Genomic DNA, 9,209 nt, shown 5'->3' on the forward strand with positions numbered 1-9,209 from the left:
CTAATTTGAAATGAAATTTTACATCTCTGTGACGCAAACTTAGCTTTATTTTAAGTTTTCTTTTATAGTCAAATAAATGAAATAAGGAGAAAAATTAAGAAAATGAGTATATAGTTGCTCTGCATCAGGGTATAATATCAGGATATACACAAACTGTATAGAAATAGGAAGATGTGGTGTGAGTGCCAACGAGACAACTCTCCATCCATATAACCATTTATAAAAGTAAACAATTATAGTTCAATGTACTGCCTTCAACACAGTGCCTTGCTTCACACCGAACAACAAGCTCTAAAGGGCCCCCAAATTACTAGTGTAAAACCATTGAACCGGGAAAACTAACAGTCTAATATCCCTATTTCACAAATGTTTCAAGGCAAAATGTGTTTTTGAGATTCTATTCGGTCAGAATATGTCTTTTTTGCAACATTTCAGGAAAAATAGATATAGGAAGATGTGGTGTGAGTGCCAATGAGACAACTCTCCATCCAAATAACAATTTAAAAAAAAGTAAACCATTATAGGTCAATGAACATCCTTCAAAACAGAGCCTTGGCTCACACCAAACAACAAACCCAGTGTCTCGCCTACTTTTGCTGTAAACGGCAGGCTCAACAAAAATGAGGGAAAAAAATCAATAAAAATATTCCTCTTGATACTATCTTATGATTGTAAGAAGCTTCTGTCCAAGTTTGGGTAAAAATTTATGATAGTTAATGAATCTAATAAAATGTTTTTAAAAAACTTTAAATGCAGACTGTATGTAATGTTAACTGGAAGAAAAATCTAAGTCCATTTAAAAGTAAAATACAGAAAAATTGAGTCATCTTTTTACAAAATTTACTTCTGGATACTATATATCTTATGATCATAAATAAGCTTCTGTCCAAGTTTGGTACAAACCCAGGATAGTTTAAGAAAGTCATTTAAAAAATTTCAAAAACTTTAACCACAGAGTGAATGTAATGTTTTCCCGCAGAAAAAATAAGTCCATTTAAAAGTAAAATACGGAAAAAATGTATTTATTTTTTCACAAAATTTACTTCTGGATACTATCTTATGATCATAAACAAGCTTCTGTCCAAGTTTGGTACAAACCCAGGATAGTTTAAGAAAGTTATAAAAATTCTAAAAACTTTAACCACAGAGTGAATGTTATGTTTCCCCGCAGAAAAAAACAAAGTCCATTTATAAGTAAAATACGCAAAAAATGGAATTTTATTTTCACAAAATTTACTTCTGGATACTATCTTATGACCATAAACAAGCTTCTGTCCAAGTTTGGTAGAAATCCAGTATAGTTTAAGAAAGTTATTAAAATTTCAAAAACTTTAACCACAGAGTGAATATTCCTGGACACCGACGACACCCGACGACGACAGAATTTAGGATCGCTTAGTCTCGCTTTTTCGACTAAAGTCGAAGGCTCGAGACCACAAAAAGGAGAAACATTAGAAACACATGTAAATTACATAAACAAACGGCAACTACTGTACATCAGATTCCTGACTTACATGTAGGACAGGTGCAAACATTTGCAGCGGGATTAATAGTTTTAATGGTATGAAAAGTATGAAATTGCAAAAAATAAGAGCACATATAAAAAGTCCACTATTGTTTGTCCCCTAGTTTTACATTACATGTATTATTCTTTGTTACCGGTAAACTTTTCTTTCAAAATCTCTTCTTACAATGTAGTCCCTAAATAAAAAAATCCATGTGGATTTTTGATGGATTCCAGGTGGGTTTTTTTTACAGGGAATCCGTTTGAGGTCCCCCTTTACGCCTAGAAACTTTCTTACATGGGTTCCAGACATATTCAAGTAGGAATAGAGCCAAAATATGCGCCTATATTGGAAGGAAAAAATCTGTTCTATAACAGGGAAATATAGCACTTGAAAATATTCAACCTAAAGAGGCGGAAAATATTTCCACTTGAAAAGGAAAAAATATTTGTGCCTATAAAGATGGAAATTATTTCTGCATGATAAAGGTTAACATTTTGAGTTTAAGGCTTTTATCCATTTTTTAAATAAAAAAAAAACTATTTTTGTAATGATTAACATAAGAGTCACAATTAATGTTTCAATGTCTTTTTAAAGTTTATAAGATGATGTTTGGTCAACATCTGTGCCAGTATCAATAACGCTTCATGAAGGCACAAGAAATCTGTTTTACCAAACCTGCACTTTATGGCTAATATCTCAAAAACTATAATAACTACCCTGAAAATTTAAGAAAAATATTTTGAGTTGCCCCAGAGATATTGTTCAACAGGAAAATATCAATTCTAGTCAATTAAAATTGGAATTTAATACAGTTGGCCATGCTGCCACATACTATTGCAAACTCACAATCTGAATGTTGACAGGCTTTTAATTGAAATGTTGAAATTGTAAATTATTTACTAACTTATTCAGCAACTTGGCTCCCCCTCCAATTGTTTGGAAAACCATAGCTGTTTATCCACCAATGGCAATGTCTTTTCTAAATATATCATATAAACTCCACCTATATTTCTTTTTCAGTGATTGAAGTCTGATCCAGTTTTAAATGGTGTAACATCAACCTCACTTTTATTACTTGTTTTCTGAAGGCTGATCAAGTATAGATATCAGCCTCATGCAACTATATTGTTAGTTTGACCATGTTTGATGAATGCTAATCCAGGTTTTAATGGTCGTATTTCAACTTTACTTATATTCTTATTTTGCGAAAGGCTTATCCAGGTTGAAATTGTGGTTCATCATCCTCTCCTTTATAATATATTACTTGTTTTATGTAATCATTCCCCAAAAAAATATCGTAGATGGTATATTAACTTTAAGGTATAAAACCATCAGGGTTATACCACTTTTTTCATTACCCTACAATTTGAAGACCTTTTTATATAAGGACTTTTCACTTCAAATAAAAAATTACTTATTTAAACTTTCAGGATATTAGTTTTACTGTACTCGCATGTAGTATAAACGTTTATTATATTTTGCAGATAACTTGCTGGATTGAAAATGAGGACTTGTTTGGTGGAAGAATTTACCAAGGAAAATAAAGAATTCTCCAGTCAATGCAAAAGGTTAATTTACAGCTGTAGTTTTTTTTTAAATCTTGTTAAAAAAAATGGTTTCATAAAAAATGAATGAATTTACACTGTATGGATAAAGGTGTTTGCTAGCCTGTGTCTTTCAAAACACTACATATATACATATCACTACTTTGTATATCTATACCAACACTATATATTGAACACCATTCTGTATATCACCAATCTGTAAACTTATCAACATTTTGAAAACTAATCACCACACTGTATAATTTCATATCTATATCTATATCTATCACCACTATGTATATTTATCTCAACTCTCTCTATCATAACTATGTATGTCTTTCAACAATTGTAAATTTATCTCAACTCTATATCTATTACCAATATGTAAACCTATCCCCATTTTGGTTTATTTATTTCCACTCTATACATATCCCCATTCTGTTTATTTATCTCAACTCTCTATATTTTCACCACTATGTCTCTATATCTATCACCACTATGTTTATATATCCCCATTTTGTATATTTAGCTCAACTCTCCATATCCATCACCAATATATATATATTTTACCACTTTGTTTATTTATCTCCACCCTATATCTATCACCACTATGTTTATATATATCCCCATTTTGTATTTTTATCTCAACTCTCTATATCTATCACCACTATGTCTCTATATCTATCACCCCTATGCTTATGTATCCCCATTTTGTATATTTATCTCAGGTCTATATCTATCCCCATTTTGTTTATTTATCTCAAATCTTATATCTATCCCCATTTTATTTATTTATCTCAACTCTTTATCTAACACCACTATGTATATCTATCACCACTTGTTTATTTATCTAATCTCTATATCTATCACCACTTTGTTTATTAATCTCAACTCTATATATGCACCACTATATTTATATATATCCCCACTTGTATATATAACACCACTTTGTTTATTTATCTTAAGTCTATATCTATCACCACTATGTTTATATATTCCCATTTTGTATATTTAGCTCCAACTCTCTGTATCTATCACCAATATGTATATTTTCACCACTTTGTATTTTTATCTCTGACTCAACCCTATATCTATAACCACTTTGTATATCTGTCCCCATTTTGTTTAATTATCTCAACTCTTTATCTAACACCACTGTTTATATATCCCCATTTTATTTATTTATCTCAACTCTGTATCTAACACCACTATGTTTATCTATCACCACTGTGTATATTTATCACCACTATGTGTATCTATCACAACTTCTAGATTTATCTCAACTCTATATCTATCACCACTATGTTTATATATCCCCATTTTGTATTTTTCTCTCAACTCTCTTTATCTATCACCAATATGTATATCTTTCACCACTTTGTTTATTTATCTCATTTCTTTATATCTATCATCTTTGTTTATTTATCTCAACTCTATATCTATCACCACTATGTATATTTATTTAGACTTGTATATGTATCTCAACTTTATATCTATCACCACTTTGTTTATTTATCTCAACTCTATATATCTATCACCACTATGTATATCTATCACGACTTGTATATGTATCTCAACTTTATATCTAACACCACTATGTATATCTGTCACCACTTTGTTAATTGTTTATTTATCTCACCTCTATATCTATCACTGTCATGGAATTGAAGTTCCTTCATAATACAAGTTCCAAAAGGAAACATTATTCTGGAATATTATTTCCACAGGAATAAATATAACAGTATATGTTCCTAATGGAATAAATGGTATAGAATATTTATAGGTATATCAATCACTCCTCTGTTTATCTATCACCCTTTGTATATCTAAAACCTCTTCTTATTTCTATTAAAATTATGTGTTTCTATCACTACTCTATATATCTACAACCCCACTCTATATTTGTCACTTCTTTGTAAATCTATCACCACTTTGAATATCTATCACCACTATGTATATATATCTGTCCCACCACTATATAGGTGTCCCTCCTTTTATATCTGTCACCACTTTGTATTTATTTAACATTTAAATTATATTTCACCACCTTGAATATCTATGTATTTGGCAAAACTTTTAGGAATTTTGGATCTCAATGCTCTTCAACTTCGTTCTTTATTTGGCCTTTTTTTTAATTTTTATAACTTTTTTGGATTTGAGCATCACTAATGAGTCTTTTGTAGACAAAACGAGCATCTGTCGTATATATAAAATTTAGTCCTGGTATCTATGATGAATTTATTTATTCACCATTCTGTATACTTGTCACTTCTCTGTATATATACCTATCCCCACAATGTATATCTTTTACCACTTGTATATTTATCTCAACTCTATATCTATCTCCACTTTGTATGTTTATCTCGACTCTATATCTAACACACTATGTATATTGTTCACCAATTGTAAGTTTAGCTCAACTCTATATCTATCGATCACCACTAAGTATGTCTATCCCCATTTTGTTTATTTATCTCAACTCTATATATATCCCCATTTTGTATATTTATCTCAACTCTATATTTATCACCACTATATATATTTATCTCAACTCTCTATACATGCTATATCTATACCCATTTTATTAATTTATCTCAAGTCTATATCTATCATCACTTTATATATTAATCACCACTTATACATTAACCTTAACTCTATATCTATCACCACTTTGTTTATTAATCTCAACTCTATATATGCACCACTATGTTTATATATATCCCCACTTGTATATATAACACCACTTTGTTTATTTATCTCAAGTCCATATCTATCACCACTATGTTTATATATCCCCATTTTGTATATTTATCTCAACTCTCTATATCTATATCACCACTTTGTTTATCTCAAATCCAACCGTATGCATATTGTGTAAAAGTTCGCAAATGGTCCAGACTGTACATGTACAGCCCAAATTATCCTTTGGTCTGGAACATATGTATAAATATCAAATAAAAATCCAGTGGGCTAGCCTTCAGGATAAAAACAAAACACAAATTGTCTTACATAATCAATGTTATTATCTGCACAGCCCTTGAATTAAAAGAGGATTTTTTTTTTTAAACATTAAGAGACGCTTAATCACACTTGAGATTTTTTTATTTTACTGTCAAGCTATAAAAGATGTTTAAGGACTTTAAGTAATATAATAAATTATACTTGGTAAAATATTCTTAAACCAAAAAAGGTATTTTTGGCAACATTCCCAAGCAGGAAGATCAGAGAAAGACACAGCTTCAACTTAAGTTTTGAACACATCATTGGAAAAGTCAGTCATCTAGTGCAGATGTTAACAGATCAGTTCAAACTTATTTCTTTTTCATTTTAACATGAATGCTTATTCTATTAATTGAACTATATTTTGTGCACTTACATGAATCAATGTTATTTTAGGTTCACCAATATATCTTAGTGATCCTTAGTGGTTGCAATACAAGTGTCAAAGATTGAAGGACAAGAATGACTTTAAAGAACAGAGAAGACTTGCACTTAATATTTAGTTTTGCTTTATATTTTATGACTATGACAGAGTTGTGTAAAATTCATGTAATGTATTGTTCTAATATATCTGTTTTGGTAATTACTCATTTTAAAAATGTTGTAGATGTTTATAATCATTTTCCTTCTTGAGTATCATTGACATTTACTATTTAAAGTTTTAAGTACCGTTACTTTGTTTTGGGTTTTTATTTTATAAGATTAAGATGTTTTTCTTGAGTACTAGTACCTTGTAGGTATGAACTGTGTTGTTTCTTACTTGATATGTGTAGTATTAATCTTTTCCCCCCAATTGCATTTAACTTTGAAAAAACATAATTTTATCATTTATACTATAACAATATAAATGCCTATCTAAATAAAACTTAGAGAACCTTGGCATAAATAAAAACAAATTTCTAAAAGACATTAGATTATAAAGACTTAAGATGACATCATACATGCAAAGAAACTTTGGAAAGTGTCACACCAGTGATTCTTTTTGTATAATTCTGGTATTCAAATACTTTAAATTTCATTTTTTTATTGGGGATTTTCTTCATTGTATAGAGAGTGCATTCATCATTAGATTAATATTCCCCACAATGGGATTTGTATATGTATTTGTTGTAAATACAGAAAAACATACATAATGATTATGATATGCTAATACTTCATTATAACAAATAATTTTACTTTTAATTATGATGAATATTTAAACTGAATTGACTATTTATATGTCATGCCCCTTGATTGTTGCCTTTTGTGTTGAAAAACAAAAAGTATTCAAAGGACCTTGAGTAACCAGACAGAAAGTCAAAGAGTCACAAATAATTCATTTACAATTATTTAAATGTATAAATTATTGTCTTTTTCTAAGATATATTGCTTATGCATTATTAATTTTCGAAAATGGTAAATTGGTTAATAAATTTGTTTGGTTTATAATAGATTAGAATATATTAAAAAAAATGTCTGTATTAGTCTTCCTATTCAAAAAGAATTCTCTCAAAAATACATTGTGACCTCTTACTCTTTTTTTTATGCCCCACCTACGATAGTAGAGGGGCATTATGTTTTCTGGTCTGTGCGTCCGTTCGTCCGTTCGTTTGTTCGTCCGTTTGTCCGTCAGTCTGTCCCGCTTCAGGTTAAAGTTTTTGGTCAAGGTAGTTTTTGATGAAGTTGAAGTCCAATCGACTTCAAACTTAGTACACATGTTCCCTATGATATGATCTTTCTAATTTAAATGCCAAATTAGAGTTTTTACCCAAATTTCACGGTCCACTGAACATGGAAAATGATAGTGCGAGTGGGGCATTCGTGTACTGAGGACACATTCTTGTTTAATTAGTAACTTTTTTGTCTACTTCTTTTATACCATAATATTATGCATGATAAGTATGAATTTTACATGACGCATGTCACATATGTATGGATAATTAGTCTCCTACTGATGAAGTCGAAGTATACTTTAGGTTTGATCTGTCAGTCCTGCAAATCAGTTTAATTTCCGCACTATTTTTCTTCATGCTTGAAGATATTGATTTGATATTTGGTAGATTGTCTTATGATGACATGCTACAGATCACAATCATATTTTGTTCTGAGGCTGCTTTTTTTTTAGAGTTATCCTTCGATTTAGACTTTTTAAATAATCAATTTTCCACACTTCTTTTTTTGTCATTTTTAAAGATATTGATTTGATGATTAGTATATAGTTTTATCATGACAAGTTACAGTTCAAGTTTGAATTTTGTTCTGATTTGTGCAGAGTTATGGCTCTTAAACTTAGAAATATCAATAAAATAATTATTTTTCGGCACTCTTTCGTCGTGCTAGAAGATATTGATATGATAATTGGTTTATATTTTTATCATCACAAGTTACAGATCAAGATTGAATTTTGTTTTGGTCTGATGATTTTCTGCAGAGTTATATTCCTTGAACTTAGAAAATTCACATAGATAATCAGTTATCAAAACTTTTTTCATCATGTTTGAAGATATTAACTTGATATTTGTTTACACCATGACATGTTATAGATCAAGTTAGAATTTTGTTCCAATACAGTGAATTCTTAACACTAGGTGACTATGTAGGAACTATTGCCATGCAATACTCACAGAATGCTTGTTTTCTTTAATATTTTATAAACTTTATTTAGGTATTACTGATAATTTATTCAATTACCTATATGCAAATTTAGAAAATTAGAAGATTTATAATAAAAGAACAAAATTGATTAGATATGTTTTGATTGATATTTTTTAATCCAATATGTATATTTAAAGGAAAGTTGGTGTCTAAATATATAACTTTTATTATATATAAAAAAAAAAGAAGAAGAAGAGAGAAAATTTCTTACACAGGGTCATATTCAAAGTCCCATTTCCTGTAAAAAGCAGGAATTGAGAGCTAATATAAGGCCTATTATGGACTGTATTGCAGCTAAGCATGTGTGAAATTATATTTCATTAAAAGAAGACTACAATATATTCACTAAGTAAAAAATGATTTTCATTTGAATAACATACATACTCAGTGGCGGATCCAGAAATTTTCATAAGTGGGGGCCCACTGACTGACCTAAGAGGGGGCCCCGGTCCAGTCACGCTTCAATGATTTCCTATATAAGCAACCAAATTTTTTCCCAAAAAGGGGGGATCCGGCCCCCCCC

At 29.9% G+C, this 9,209-nt stretch overlaps 1 long non-coding RNA gene across 3 annotated transcripts; it reads left to right on the forward strand.

Moving 5' to 3' along the window:
- Window positions 1-835: 835 nt before the first annotated feature.
- LOC139523768 (uncharacterized) lies at window positions 836-8,777 on the forward strand. 3 transcript variants are annotated; one of them, XR_011664682.1, is made up of 3 exons: window positions 836-2,679; window positions 2,993-3,076; window positions 6,449-8,777. It is a non-coding gene; the product is annotated as an uncharacterized lncRNA (long non-coding RNA). The 3 variants fall into 3 exon arrangements; XR_011664683.1 differs by having other exon boundaries at window positions 836-2,670; XR_011664684.1 differs by having other exon boundaries at window positions 836-2,635.
- Window positions 8,778-9,209: the final 432 nt, after the last annotated feature.

Source organism: Mytilus edulis, chromosome 5 (genome assembly GCF_963676685.1).
Source record: "Mytilus edulis chromosome 5, xbMytEdul2.2, whole genome shotgun sequence".
Classification (NCBI taxonomy): domain Eukaryota; kingdom Metazoa; phylum Mollusca; class Bivalvia; order Mytilida; family Mytilidae; genus Mytilus; species Mytilus edulis.